Here is a 16,282-nt window from a genome sequence, read left to right on the forward strand (position 1 = left end):
AGTTTCACAAAGGGCTTTGTTTTACTGTTGTGAAGCAAATGAGGATTAGCTCAGTAGTTTGGTAAGTGGTGAGATGAGTTGGAGATGCAGGGATTACTCTGCAGTGGGAAGTTTACTAATTGATTAGAATGTGAAATTGTATCATTTTCTAATATGAAATGGCAGCTTATATTAAGAAAAGCATTTTCTAATATTTGTAGATCTAGAACTTTTAGAAATTTTTAGAAAGCTTAAACCTTTCTGGCTTCAATTCCTTTCTCCTCTAGCTGCAAACATGGTTCTGTCAAGAAAAGAACAGTTTATGCCCCTTTGTCAGGGTGCTTTTTTAGTACTTGGTGTTATATATTGAAATAATTTTGGAATTATTACTGACCTCAGGATGAACTGTTCCTTGCCACAGGAACTGATAACTCCCCTATCACGGGGCCTTTGCAGAAACCATTCAACTGTAGTTTGAAATCAAAGCACAGAGAAAAACCTCTTCAGATAAAAATCGCATTTGCCAAAAATGCTGCAGGTTCTAGGGATTACACAAGTCACAGTTTGAATTAGTGATGGATTTCTTACTTTAAAAAAAAATTGCTTTTTTCCCCTTCAGAAAAGTTTCTCAGAATTCCAGATGGTCATCTGCTAAAAACTTTTTAGGGATGTTATAGGTTTAGACAGTTGCCTTGAAGTACAGCAGAATAATGGAGACATTTTCTAGCTAATACTGGTCACAAGAAGGTTATTTTCCTACAGAAATTTTGTGCTTTATCAGCTCTAATTGGTCTAGAATTTCTCCTATCTTTTTAATGCCTTTTAAATTTCTCTGAGCTCTCTCTGGAAGACTGGTCGAGCACCCAAAGGAATGAAATGAGCAGCATATGTTACATCCACGCATTTAAGGACACATTTTATTTAAGATAGATGTGTGCAGTGATGAAATAAAATTACAAAAAGATGTTTCCAGGCACTTCAGAGACCTAAATTGGAGCAAGTTGTAAATTCTGATTAGCTAAGGTGGAATGATTTTACAGCTACATTTGGCTCACTCATAACAGCCCACTTCTAACCTAGGATGTCATTTTTACATCTTCCTCTTACTTTCTATTCACCTGATCCTCATTTTCTGTGGGTACTTGAGAGAGTACAAGGTATTATTTTGGGTAAAATTTTTCCTGCCTCTTTTACCTCCCTGTCAACCCCAGGTAGCGAAGGCCTGAAGTTTTATGGTATATCTTAAATAGCACTTTAGCTGCTTTCTTTTCCTTATACTTCTATAAAGCTTTTGGAATGATAAATTCAGACTGAGAAGCATGGCTGATGTGGACTCCTCTTCAAAATTTATCTTTGAGTTTTTTATGAAATTTGTGCAAAAATTGCATGTGGCCTAAAAACCAGGAGATTGTGGGAGTGGCGGTGTTAGGATAGACCCGCTAAAATTGCTCAAATTCTAGATCAGGTTTAGTTAGAATTCTGGGAAACAAGTAATAAAATAATCATTCCAGTGGTCTGCAGCTTTGCTGTAGAATATTGTACTTACAAAAACAGATGACTAGGCTATTAAGATTTTAATGTGATGAAGTTTTGGAATACAGCAACAAAAGCATGTCTGTCTAATTTTGTATTAGAGTGCAACCTTTGTACATGAAGTTGTTCCTAAGCCTTCAATTTAGATTCCAAAACACATACATGTTCAACACAACTATACTCAGTTTTTTACTGTGCTAACTGACCATCTTATTAAACAATACTAAATTTATTGTTAGCATAAATTGTTGTGGTAATCTAGTTAAGATGCTTTTTTCACAGATTTGAGTTTTTTTGTTTCATGTTTGCAGTCTGGTTATGGGTACAGTAGATATGTCCACTCAGAAATACTGTAGTGCTCAGGTTCTGACCACTGTGTTCAAGAGATGCCTTCCAATGTGTCCATCACTTGTATTTGGAACATTGAGAACATATGGTTATTAAAATTCCCTAGATCAGTATTTCTATTGTACAAGTAACGAATCTCCTGTGTAGGAAAAAAATAGTTTAGTGCCTTAATTTTATTTTTTATCTTTCTGCATCCTACCCTAAAGAGTATGCTGTGAAGAGCTGTGGATTCAGCTTCAGCACTTGATTGATTGATTCTAGCTGAAAACTGAGCTGGATGCTCGGAATTAATTTATGCTGGAATCTCGCTGCTTCCGAAGGACAATTATGCCAAAGTGGAGATTTCATTACTTTGCTGTTTTCTTCACAGACTGCTGCTGATTAACCAGAACGTTAAGATTTTCTTTCTGTGTCTGATGAAGCTATTTTTGCTTCTTCAAAGTAAAACCTGCTGAGATGAAGTGGCAAAGGCACTGATGATATAAATGGCACATTGTGTCAGCTCTTACCTCAATCAGCTTTAAATAAACATTTGTTTCAAATGGAGAAACAAGTAATGTAAACACAAATCTCAAATTCGGCTCAGCAATGAGCCAGTGCCTGTCCTCTGACCCCTGCTGCCTTCCACCAGTGCCTGTCCTGCCTCCTGCTGCCTTCCACCAGTGCCTGTGCTCTGACCCCTGCTGCCTTCCACCAGTGCCTGTGCTCTGACCTCTCCTGCTGCCTTCCACCAGGGAAACCCCAGCACAGCTATGTCCCATAACTGGTGAGGCTGTCAAATGAACCTGCCCCCAGACAGCCACTGGTAGAGGATGATCTTACAAAAGGAGAAGGAATAAAATGACAGGAGTTGGAAAATGAATCACGAGCTGGGCAGGGACTGTTGGAAGCAGAAGTAATTTTGCTGAGCTGACACCTGTTCCTTAGGAAGAGTGATGGAAAGAGGAGAATTCTATGAACGGGCTGTTTTGGCTAATATGAAGTCTTAATAGAAGACATTGTGAGAGAGGAATTCTGCAAAGGCAGCTCAGTATATGAGGTGAAGGATTATGCTCTAAATTCTGCATACTGTAATGTACTGAAAGGTTGCACAAGTTTAAAGGTTTTTTTTAGAAGAATGTATAACACTTGATCAAACATAGACTAGTCTGGCCCTCTGTTATCACACTGGCTTTGTGTGCTTACTGTGCTCTTCTTGACTGCTTAGATCTCCAAGATTTAGCCATCTCTCATCTACACAGACAATTATTTAAAGGCTGCCTTCAGTGTCCTCTTTCAGCTGTGAACAATTTCCAAATTTCAAACAGGGTAAAAGAAGTATCCAGAAATAGAACTATGAGTTAAAAGTGTTTTAAACACTGTACTGCCAGTCACTTCAGTCAGAGATGCTTCACTGTTATTTAATGATTCTTACTTTACAGAAATTAGCATTATACTTTAATATGGAGTTTCAACCCAAATAACTCTCTTTCACTGGTGGAAAGATGTTGAACTCAAATGTTTTTCCCTTCTGTGCAATAGGGCAAACGGGAGTTGTGCATTATTTTTGGAGCAGAGCCCTTAAATGCAATCACTGCTGAGTGGTGATGTTTAATCTGTGGAAACTCCAGCCAGAGCTGTGTCAGCTAAGAACTTTTCCAGTCTCCCAGTTGATCTGTGTTTCAGATGTCTGCCATGCCATTTTGGGAAAAGGGCTATTTCTGGAAAACAAACAAACAAAAAAACACCCCAACCCCCCCCCCAAATTAGATTATTTTGAAAAAAAAAATCAAAGAATGCTTTTTTGAAAAAAATGCAGGACTTTTACCATCCCACTGTCTGCCTAGTCAGGCACCTCATTTTTCCAGCTCTGTTGGAAGTGAAAGGGTTAGTTCCTTTTTCTCCTGTAACAAATGACTGATTTATGTACACCACAGAAGAAAAGTGTGCATAAAGGGTGGGGAGTTGATTTATTTTTTCTTTTTCTCTGCCCTTGGGTTAAATTATATGCCATTAAGATACATCAAAAAAAGAATTTAAGTTTGCAAATTAAAGGAAGCTTGGAGATTAACTTAGTAAGTTTGGGTTCTGGAGTAGTCAGAGCAGCATTTTCCCAGGAAAAGCTTGCTGCTTCCACTGAAGGTAACGGGAATGTTATCAGCCATTCCTTGGAACACCTTCATTTTCCCCAGTCCATCCTATATACCCTCTGGGGTAACACAGGAGTTCATGGTTTGTTCTCTCTGTTGGCTGCTGAACTGGTCAGTGTGTAGCCAAACAATTTTCACAGTAGTCCATCCCAGCAGTCACTTCCTCACTGCAGCTGAGCAGAACCACCTCACTTAACTCATGACATCTGGAATCACACACAGTGAGGTTTGACTGCTCTGCTTCATCTGCAGTTCCATGTTAAAGGCAAATGTGCTTCTAGAAAACATCAATTTTATCCATAAAAATCCTGAAACCTCATTGCAAAACCAAATAAACATACTAAAAATTGGGAATACTCTAATTTTTTGATTGTACCAGTACAGTGAAAACCTAGTTGGAAGACCAGCTTGTCATACTATTTATAAAAGTAAGTTGCATTTTGAATCCTTCAACACAATAGTAATGTTTTAGTTTACAAGGCCAAAGGAACTGAAGTTTTTCTTATTTAGCACAAATATCACTGAGTTTTAAATTTTTTTAATGGAAAATTATTACATTTTCTCTATATCCTAAGACATGACTATATAACCTGAGATTACACTGCTTGAACCTCATTTTGTATAAAGGACTTTTTAAAACAAGGTTCCATAAATTTGAGGATGGTTTAGTCATGGATTTAGACTAAGAATATATTTATAAACTATTAAAATTTAATTATGTGCACCAGAAACACTATCTTCATTGTTCTGCTTCATATGATAAACACATACATTATCTTTCTCTATACTGTATTATCTACAATATGTGATATACCTTCATTGCCACACTTCTCTTTTATTCAGTGACATTTTTCCTTTTTTCATTTAGTTTTATCTCTAGTCATAAAAGGTAATCTATATTTAATAAGGCTGTATCCAGCCAGGGGATTAAAAATCCAAAAATATTTTTACTCCAGCATGTGCCTGCAGGCTTGTGTTTCACTGCATTCAGGGTCAGAAGAGAGAAGGATGTGGTCAGGAGCAAACTGGCCACTCTTTGATCAGGTGGAATATTACCTGAATCATTTTAAGAGCTGATAGGGGAACGTTTCTTCCCAGACCAAATGTACTTTGCTGAACAAGGCAGCCTACATTAAAATGTTGTTAATAAGTAATATCCTGTCTCAATCCCTCTCTAATAGCTGTACAGGGAGTGTGGCTTGGAAGTGTTCCATATTAGTGTCTAAACATTCCTATTGAGTGTACTGTGAGCTCCAGAAATGTACTTACAGGAGAGAAATGAGTGAAGGAGGTGGGAGCTCATTGTCTGCCACTGAACTGTGTGCTGAGGAATTCACCATCACTGAGGAATTCACCATCACTGAGGAATTCACCATCACTGAGGAATTCATCATCACTGAGGAATTCACCATCACTGAGGAATTCACCATCACTGAGGAATTCACCATCACTGAGTGCCTGGATGAGCACAGGGGAAGCAGCACCGGGGCCCAGTGTCCAGTTCTGCACTGCCCACACCAAGAGAGGGACTGAGCTGCTGGAGAGTGTCCAGCCACCAGCCATGGAGAGAGTGAGGGCACTGCCCTGTCTGTGCTGGCAGGAAGGGCAGAGAGAGCTGGGGCTGTTTGCCAAGAGGAAAGAAGGCTCAGGGGGCACCACGTCAGTGTGCATAAATCTCTGAAAGGAGGCTGTAAAGAAACAGAACAAGGCTCTTTTTCAAGGTGCCAGTGACAGGGAAGTGGTGCTGGGTTTCAAAAAGAACTGCAGCTTTCCCCATACTGTCTGCACTGTTCTGGGAAGACCTCCTCTGGTGTCCCAAGAAGGCTCGAGAAAGAATTCAAGTAGTCACTATTCATTAACTAACCTATATGTAAATACCATAAAGTTGGTGAACAGTTGTTTGACTGAATAATAATTATTTTTTTCTTTCCCAGTCAGGACCTTAAATCACCACTCTGTGCTGGTATGAGCACAAAAGGTAGAAGAGTGTAAGAGACTTCTCCCCTTCTTTCAGGCATGTCCCATATAGCAGGAGGGAGCCAAAACCAGATCTCCGAATAATGTCTTTGAAGTTGCATATTTAATTAACCCTATCACAGATTCTCTCCCCTACTTTCCCTGAAATTAATCTGAGATGCAATCCCATGTAAGTAGCTCAAATATGAGCTATAGAAGTATTTTCTAGTGAACTTTTTCCAAGTGGTTTCTCTTTGAGTTCATTCAGCCTTGTAGGATTGTATCGTTCATCATAAAAAATGCTGTAATTGCATAGATGACTTGTCTTGAAATGTTACAGGTTTTTTACATGCTTCAGTTTTGCTCACAAGGTTGATATTACTGCTTGATATCTGGAATATGAAAAAAATGCCACTTTTGCTGGACTGTTGCTCTCCAAATTTTAATTGTACTGCTGTTCTTTATATCACTCTATGTAATTTGTTCTTACTTAGTTCTCATATGTCTTTTTGCCACATAGTCTATTCTGATGGAGTTCAGGTTAGGAAACAGTACATTGTGGTATGCTGTAATGAAGGTGAAGTATTTAACATTATCCTTAACAAAGTATTATGAGAGTTAAGTTGACTACTGAAACATGCCTAAATTACTCTCTTCCTATTATGGTCTATTTATTTTAGCTATACTTGCTCAAAGCAAACACTTGTTACAAAAAAAGTCAACCCTACTTCTCTGATCCTACTGAGTTCCTGCTCCCAGTGCCAACCCAGTGCCTGTCCTGAGCAAATGAGCCAAGCTGTGGGCAAGTGTGCCAGGGCCTGAAGGGCAGGAATCAGTCACAGCCACTTCCAGCCCTATGCAGTGAGCCACCTTTGCAGAGAACACTCTTGGGTTTCTTTCCACTGGGCTCTTTTCAAATGGGTGAGAATAAGAACCTTGTTTTTCCTCTCACATGTATTTATATATGCCTGCTGGGAAGTGAGTTATTACCAAATATAGCTTATAGGGCTCCAGCAGAATCTTTCCAGCCTGGCTGGCTGCCAAAAAAAAACCACCCTTCAGAAAATACAAGGCTATCACATTTGCCAGAGATTTACTAGGAAGTTGTGTGTGTGTGTGCACTCTGGAGCACACATGCAGTACATCTGACACTTCCCCAAAGCACTGAGCTCACTGTGCTACTGATACATTGATAAAATTCTAATTGTGCTTCCTGTATTTCCAAACAAACATATATGTTCACTGTAGTGAATCAAATACATTTCAGAATGTACACACATAACAAATATATGTGGAATTTTTGGACATATGGTGACCTGTTTGGTGCTGCTGTGTGTGCAGAGCTGATGTGACCTAAATACAAAATAAGTAGGGTATGTATGTACATATGTATGAGTAAGAGTGAGGATTCCCTGGGGAATTGGGAAATACTCAGTAGTCAGAGACATGCAGGGATACACTACATAAAATTTCAAGACTAAGAATCCATACAATACAATTCTTAGGATCTGAGGAGAAATGATTAATGAAAGAACTGTACAGGAGTTATGTGGTATTATGTGTCCAGCAACAGCTAATGTCATTATTGGCATTCACAAATTATAGCACCATCAACATTTTGTCTGTTAGAATTTTCTGTGTTCACAGATGGGACCTCTAAACAGGCATCTCCAGGTATAATTTGAGTCATAATTCAGTTTTCGTAGCACTTTGCATAAATGTCTACTTTTGGTGATATGCTGCTCTAATTCATTACAATATTTTTGTCAGTTTTAGATTGGGCAAACTGACAAGAAAAGCCAATTGCTTTTCATACAGTATTGGTTTCTGAGAGACTTTCAGAACCAAATTGCACAGACATATGTCAGAGGGAAGCCTGATCCCATGTACAATTTAGGTACTTTATGGTGTCATGCAAGGAAGGCTAAGTACAGCAAATAGTGCTTTGTAGTTAACCTGTTAACCTATTGATTTGAAACACCTTCATTCTAAGAAAAGCATCTGTCTGCTTGAGTTGTCTACATTAAGCATTGCAGTTATCCTTATAAAGAATAAGCTCATTAATATTTAAAATTCACTTCAACTGCATCTCTTACAAGAAAATAATATTTCCCATAACTTCCATTAATTATAACCAAATTAACATGAACTGAGAATAACTGATTGGGAATAAATCTTCCATGTTTCAAGCCAAATCTTAGTAGAAGTGATAACAATACTTTTAGTGACACTCATGATGGTTATTCCTTATTAAGTGTACACTAAGAAAGAGCAGAGGTTGTTGGCCAGGTAACACAAGAGGCATCAGGACACGGTCTGCTCTAGCTCATCCTGCTGGAGCAGGAGGGTTGGACAAGCTGACCTCCAGAGGTCCCTTCCAACCTCAAGCACTTTATGATTTTGTGAAATAAAGATCCAGAGGATCTAAAATCCTGGTACACTTCCTAAATTGATACGAAGCTCAGCTGTGATATAATATGTGTAAGAAAACTGCTGGTGCAAGCCAGTGTGTGTGGTTGTGTGTTAGGAAAGGTGGCACCCCAAACCACCAGGGATCTCTGCTCGTCATAATGTTCTGTGGGACCAGAACTGCTTGTTTTAGAGGATATCACTTTTAAAACTGATGCAACCTAATTTTGGGTTGAGATTGGATGACATTGGAATTTGAATAGTGGTAGTCTCATCCCATATTGCTTTCACTTGCATATTCTAGATGAGCCTAAATTTGAGCAGACATGTAATAGCTGCAGTATTTACATTTACTTAGCACCTGTTGATGTGTTTATAATAGGGTTAAAGTATGCAGTTGCACAGAGAGCTGTGCTGTAAACTTGTGGCACTTGGCTGTCCTAGGGAAAGCTTGCACTACAGACAGGATGTCAGCTGAACCTTTTCTCAGTGCAACCCAAATTTTAGAAGCTAATACGTAGAAAACAGCTTTTCTGACTGAATGAATGACCTGAATGAATAATCTGAAGAAGCTCTCTGTGCTGTGCCATATTTATTTGTTTTTCATGTGAAAACATAATTCCTGCAGGGAATTCTGTTTCAGCCACAGAGCAGAGGCCTGTGAACAGCTCTTGGTTGTGCCTGAACGTTCCCTTAGGAAGCGCTGATGGTCAGGGAAGCTCCCAGTGACAGAACAGGAGCCAGCAGCTTTGTGCTTGGATGACAATAGTCTGTGTCTGTGCTAACTGCAGCTGGCACCATTAACTACCTAGCCACACACTGAAATAAGAACAATTATCACTGCATGCATTAAAATGATGAAATCCACTCTGTTTCTATAGTAACCAGAGTGACAATTTATATTATGACCTTAAGAAAGTAGAATGTGACCATTTCTTTTTTTTTTTTTGCAGTTTTACAAGGAGCAGCAATTCTCAGAGAAAACAATGTTTAAGGTGGTGCAAATAATTTACAAAAATAAAGGTAATATGTTCTTTAGCAGTAACAGAGATGTACAACACACATTCAATTTGGAATGTTGGTTTTGACTTATTGCGTTATGTAGAGACATACCTAGTTTAGTGCTGTTTGAAGGAGATTTTTTTTTCTGTTTATTACAAATAATTTTTAAATGGAAGCTTTACAAAAAATCAAGAGTAAGAGAGAAAATAAAGTGACAACTTTAGCAAGTCAAAATTTTGTAATTGTTTTGCCACCTGGTCTGTCTGAAAGTATCATATGAAAAATATATATATTCTGAGCTTTTTTCCTCAAAAGCACATTGAAGTACCGACACTTTCTAAGAGTGTTCATGGATATCTTTATTATATTGCAGCATTTTTAAGCCTATCCAATTTATCTAATTAGTTTGTTTATTAGTAGCATAAAGCTGTGACAAAATGTTTAGCTCGATTGTGAAGAATGTACCTTTATAGATATTTGTGAATATTAGAGGAGAGTTCTTGAGTTCTTTAAACTGATTTCAGCATTCTGTTTTAATATGGCTTTGTTCCAAAATCACCTCCCTTTACAAAAGATACAGCAGGTTTAACTGGGCAGTCATTTAGTAACAGTCATAATTCTTGAAGTATTCAATAATTTACAGCCTTCCCTCTCTGTCCATACATGTCTCACTCCAAACCTCTCTCCTCATGATGTGCTAAACATGTGGAGTGTTTCTCTGGGCCATTCCAGAGCCAGGATCCTCTGCAGTGAGGGAAGGGTTAGGGAATATCTGCTCAGGTCAGCCAAAGCTTCAGGAGGGTGACAGTAACCCATGGCTGTTGGGATTTCCTTGCGTGCAGCAGAGACGAGCAGATAAAGAAAGACCTTAATTGTAGCTCTGTGCTAAACTATCGTGTTCAGTCACTTGGTGTTCTTTCTTTACATGTAGCATTAATTATTGTCTTGAATTTATAAGCTTTTTTAAATTAAGTTCAGTTACTAGCATTTATCATAATGCCAGAGATGTCTGTAGCCATGGGTTTAGGTAAGTTTTTAACCTCCAGCTCATTTTTTAAATTTCATTTCACTACAGTAGAGCATAAAATACAACAACATACTTAGATTGTTGATTTAACTGCATTTCTTTAATGCATGCAGATGTTTTAATTTTTTTTCTTTATTATGCATCCCAAACTTAAAAATAGGTCCATTCTGTGCTGACAGTTATAGTGATAAACACAGATGTTTTTCTTCAAGAACTGCAAATAATTTGATTTTAGGTGATAAGCAAGTGTTCTGTTCAAAGTCTGAAACATTCTATTCCATTTCTAAGAGGATTCAACTGAGCAAATCAGAAAAGTTAAGCAAGAGTAAAAATGCTGAGTATTTCTAGCATGTGGACTTGCACAATAAATACACAGTCAGTTATATCAAAATAAATCTTGCCATTTATGGGCCACATTGTCCACTGTATGTGAATTAGGGGACTATATGACTGTCAGAGCAAGAAAGGAAACTACTTAAATAGAAAGGGAGAATGAAGAAGACTGCTTTTGTTCTTGTAAAAAGAGCAGTATTTAAATCCACCTGACACGTTCCCCTTCTGGAGCACAAATGGAGTCAGGAACTCTGTTTGAGTTCATGACACATCTGGTTCTAACTTGGGGAGATCAAGTGTGGTCTGAAGAATGGGGAAGTCTGGTTATTCCATCTGTACATTCTTCATTTTGATTTTTATGATTCTTGTGTATGTATGTTTTGTACTCCTGTGACAGTTCCTCTCTAGATGGAAATGTCATGGAAGATCAGCAAGAGAATTTGTGTGGAATGGAGAAAAAATGGCATGCACTTATGCTGTTCTTGGAATTCCAATGATAGGATTATGTTCTCATAGTTATATTGTTATTTCACTTAGTTTAGCTTGCTTGTTCATAGAAAATGTGTAGAAATATTCATTTGCACTTCCCTGGGTTTTTTTGTAATTACAAAGACTAGTATATCCTACTCAAACCATGGAGTATTTCCCAATTTTTTTGTGTTAAATGCCTTGAGATGACTGCCTGAAAAAGACATGTAGCACCAAAAGAACTCTGTGAACCAAGAATTAAGGTTGCAATTGGAATGCAAGTACTATATAAATCTTCCAAATTCCAATTCAATTTACAATTTAGCAAATCAAACTCCAGCTAATAATAAGATTTGTAGAAGAATAGATGAAATGGAGTAGTTCAGCTGTGAACACTCATGAGTACACGTTGCTTTTTAAGCTGTAAAAAGCTGAAGGATCATAACCACAGTCAGCCGGTGGATTCTGTTCCCACACACAGCCATGCATCAACCAAGGATTAGTGCAGAGATATTGATGACTTTGCTCTAATAACAGTGTGTTGCAATAAACACTAGACTGAAAAAGACCTATGGTAAGGATAGGTAATCACTGTGTTTTATCAAGGCAAAATTAATAGCTAAATATGTCTGATTTTAGTTAGAATGTACCAGATTGACTTTATATTTTAGTGACAACTTTTTATTTGCTGAGCATCTGTTTGTTCATTCAGTTTTCAGCTATAAAATCATTCTTTCATAATCCTTACATCATCACAGCTATAATATAATTAATAAATACTTCAGATTTTTTCCCCAAATTGATAGATATGCAAATATGTATTGTTTACTCACTGATCTTTCAAAACTGAACATGAATGAAAAAATTAAACTACACTTCTCTTCATGAACACACCTCAAGGAAGTCATCTAGTTTTGGAAAATCATAGAGAGGATCAGGGAGCAGGATCCTTTTAAAACTAGGTGCCCATTTGGAAATTAAAATGGAAAAGTAGAAGTCAAGTGAATGAATGAATGACAGCTCATTGTATTCTGCTGCATGTGTTCACCTCAGACTAACATCCCTGTTTGCCATCTTGTTTGCCCAAGAATTCTGCTCAAGATCCTGAATGTTAACACATGCCTTGAATTCCCTTGGTATCCCTATTTTACCTCTGCTGCTCCAAGGGTCCCTCAATGGCTCTGCCTTTGGCCTGGAGCCGGCAGAGTGTGGAATGCCAGTGTGGAATGCCAGTGTGGAATGCCAGTGTGGAATGCCAGTGTGGAATGCCAGCCTGCAGTGGGACTGAGCACAGAGGATGTTCAGTAAATTCAGTGCCAGGCTATGGTTCCAGTTTCCAGGAGGGAAAGGCTGTGTGCAAGGCATGGCTTTCAATAGAACTGGAAGTTTCCATTCTGGGTTTAAACATATGAATTTCAAATGAAGTCTAGGGTCACTTTGATCTGGTAAGATTTTATTAAATGGAATCTATTTCTAAATTTTCCTTATATCTTGTTTTGCCCATAATCTTGACTTCTATTCTTTAAAGAATGATTCCTAAGTCATACAGACCAATAAAAGAGGAAAGTATTTTTTAAGATAAATAATGCGCATGACAAAGGCTAATCTAACTAATAATCTGATTTTTATCCTTGTTCCACCATTTCTTCAATATCCTTTAAAATATTAATTTGATATAGAAGCAAAATGTCACATTACTTGCATTGCATATGAATGTAAGTCATGTCTTCACAGCATATGGTATTCAGCTAAGCCTGGTATAGTTGTCATATGTCTAAGTCTCTTTCTGGTATTAGGTATTTAAATTTCTTCCCCTGCATTTTGCTGTGGATAAGATGACAGTGGGCATTTATGGTACTCAGAGAGGTACCCTTTTTCTCGAACAAGTGGTTCCTATTTATTTAAACCTTTCAAGAGAGTTACTGTAAAATTAAGCTATGCACAAAATCCCAAATGTCTACTGCTGGTAATAAATTCAATTTGCAATAAACGGGAGTCCAGTCTGGCTTACTCTGTTGTCCATAAATTTGTGACATCTCACAAATGGAAGACTGGAAGACTTTACAGTGTCTCCCTCTTCTGCTGCCACTGCTTGCTGTCCTGTACTGAAGGAATTCACTGATTTTTTTTGAATAAGGTATCAGAAGTCTGCTCATTGTAGTCTTTACCTTGGATTTCTGGTTTTTCCCTAGGCCAGCATTAAATGTGTGAACATCTGAAGTGTCCAGCAGAGGGTCTTGCACAGTTCTTTTAGTCGCCCCTTCTTGATTGTGATAAGGACCATTGGGTCCCAGAACAGAAGTGCTGGCTTGTCATACTGCAACAAATCTGGAGAGAGAATCTTTCCAAAAATTGGACTCACTTTTCTAACGTTGCCATAGCAATATCATCTGCACGTTCCTAAGTGAAAGTTTTAACTTAATGGGAATAACTGAATTAGGGAAGGAGCACTTAGAAGCTTTAGATGTGTTCTACTTTCCTAGACATCCATAATAATAATAATAATGTACTTTAACTTGAATTTATTTTAGGAAAAGGAATGAGAGCAAATGATTCTTTAGTAGCAGAGTCTGAGGTCTTTTAACTATGTAATTTGCAATGAGTGCAAAAAGTGGTGAACACAGTTTGTAAAATTAAATTGAAACACACTGAAAGAAAGTACTCAGTAATTTTGTAGCTGCATGAACGACACTCTTGAGTGATAGCACTTTTCTGCTCTTAGCTTTATTTCCTCAGAAGAGTGAGATAAATTCAGATGGAGTAGAGGAGATGTGTTCAAATTAAAACTGCATCACTCAGCATAGGATTATGTAAGAACTCGAATTAATTCCCTGAGTGAGATGTTTTGACCCAGACAAAATCTTTGGGGCCTCAGCATCCCCAGAATGTGATACAGCAAAAGGATTTCCAGAAACTCCTTTTGGGAAAGTTCAGATTGTGCTTCAAGTTGGGGGCACAGGCCCATATCTGACTGATTTTTATTCTCTGAAAAGTTTTGGGGTTAGTTTGTATACATAGTGCTTTATAATGGAGCAGGGGAAAGATGGTTTTCTTCTAAAAGTAAAGAACCAAATACCCACTGTTCATCTGATGATCGTGCATATACTTTCTAAAAATATATTCACCCAAGATCTGCTTTTTGGTTCCACAGTATTTTGAACTGAAGGTTTATCTGAGTTTGTTGTGCAAAGAATGGATGATACATAGGGGTCAATTTGGGGTTTATTCATTGAGAAGTATTTTATCTACTACTGTGAACAGACTCCTGATCCAAGCATTGGAGACATTGTCTTGTTTTATTTCCTCCTTAATCAGCTTTGCACTGTGATCAACATTCCAGCTTTTGCTTTTTTGCTGATTCTAGACCTTGGAATGTTAAAAAAAATACACCCTTTACAAAGAAAGACCAAAATCAGTAATGCCAGACTAAATCCTCCAGATTTTTAGCTACCTAGTGTTTATTAAGGATCCAAAGCTAGTGAGTGCACCCAACTGGCACGTCACAAAGCTCTGCTTTTACATTGGCAAAGCTGCAGGGCTTTTGTTGCTGCAAATAAGGTAGTACTGCAGTAGTTACTGCAATGCTGTGGCTGCAGTAAAAAACTAGCTGATAACTTAGCTTGAGTGGTTCTGGTTTTTTACAACTATGTTTTAAAGGAAAATGTTTTTCAAACAGCTACTCTCCACATTGCATCAAGGATCCATCCTATTTAACAAGAACTGAATTCACGTTTAGACCTCAAAATTAAACAGTGATATTTTAAAAATACATAAACTGATTGGAACTTGCTGGTTGATAAGCAGTTTAGGAAACTTAGCTACTTCCAATTCCATCCTAAATGGGAACTGCTGACTTCTTTGAAAAATCTCTCCCCTTAATTGTATATTTCGATTGCTAACGCAGGGCTGTAAATCTGGCCTTAAAATGGTAAAGTACAAAGCACACAGTTTCAGTGATTTTCGAAACCATGGCATTTTAATCTGGTTATTTGGTTTCATGTTCTTTGTTATTTGCTATTTAAAGTTTGCACATATGGTTGTGCTGCTGCACGATCCTACAGTGTCCTTACCAGTGGTAGTTATCCTCAAAGCCTAGACTGCTGTCCCTTTGGTGCAGGAGTATGTCATGAGTTCAGGGCTGTTATTATCTCTGAGTCTTTTTCATCCTTAGATTTTCTGCTTCTAAATCTGGCACTGTCACTAACTACAATAACACCAGTCAAATGAAGTCTTCCCAAGCCCACTGGTAATTGTCAGCTTGTGTAGCCATATGTGCCTGGATGCTGCCTAAGACAGAGAGATCTCCCTGATGCTTGTTGTTTGTATTTGGCTTGTCCCTCCTAGGACATAATGCTACATAATGCTGCAATTAAAACACGATTTCTATATAGAATATGTCAAAAGTTTCACACCCAACACTGTGAGGATGTAACAGTGACCGTGGTTCTTTCGGTGACACTTCGGTAGCATCCGTTGGTCAGGAAGAAGCTGACCAGTCTCAGTTTCCATTTTGCCCCTTAGGTAACAGGGAAAGACATGGCATACACTGAGCTGCCTGAATTACAGTGTCATTTTGTTGGAAACAGAACCCCATTGATGGGTAGTCCAGGTCAGCATCATTCTTTAAAAATAATGGAATTCAAGGGCTTGTGGTGGTTGTAGCCACAGCAGCGTGACAGGAGAGAGCTTGTCCTTAGGTTACATTATCCCAACTGCTATTTTGTCATTTCAAAGTCCAAATACATTTTATTAAAGGACTGCTTTATTTTAAAGACAGAGGAAACTTCCTTCTACCTAATGGACAACATAAATCAGCATGTTTGTATTGGGAAGGGAAACAAAAGCCTGTATTTTTGGTTTGCCACAGAGTTGTTTGCAATGCAAAACTGCCTGTAATTTCAACATACAAATACAAGCCTGATTACTGGTTTCAGGGAAAGCTATTTTTGACAATTTGACCTCCTTGAGTGATAGTTTTAACCACTTTGTGGAGCCCACTTCTTTGTAAGGTGCTGTTGCTACCAAAATAGCTGTGGTTGGTGTGTTGGTTGCCTGGCTGTACTTAGAGCACCATGGGCTCTTTCTGCGATGTTGGTGG

The 16,282-nt window shown here is 38.1% G+C and overlaps 1 long non-coding RNA gene across 1 annotated transcript in view; it reads left to right on the forward strand.

The window, feature by feature from the left end:
* LOC127462596 (uncharacterized) overlaps nucleotides 1-16,282 on the forward strand; it is a 71,182-nt gene that overhangs the window by 29,602 nt on the left and 25,298 nt on the right. The window contains exon 3 of the long non-coding RNA XR_007900497.1: nucleotides 9,308-9,377. This is a non-coding gene — a long non-coding RNA (uncharacterized LOC127462596). The remainder of the gene's footprint in view (nucleotides 1-9,307; nucleotides 9,378-16,282) is intronic.

Source organism: Manacus candei, unplaced genomic scaffold, assembly GCF_025592945.1.
Source record: "Manacus candei isolate 608988 ecotype Guabito, Panama unplaced genomic scaffold, ASM2559294v1 h1tg000131l, whole genome shotgun sequence".
NCBI lineage: Eukaryota > Metazoa > Chordata > Aves > Passeriformes > Pipridae > Manacus > Manacus candei.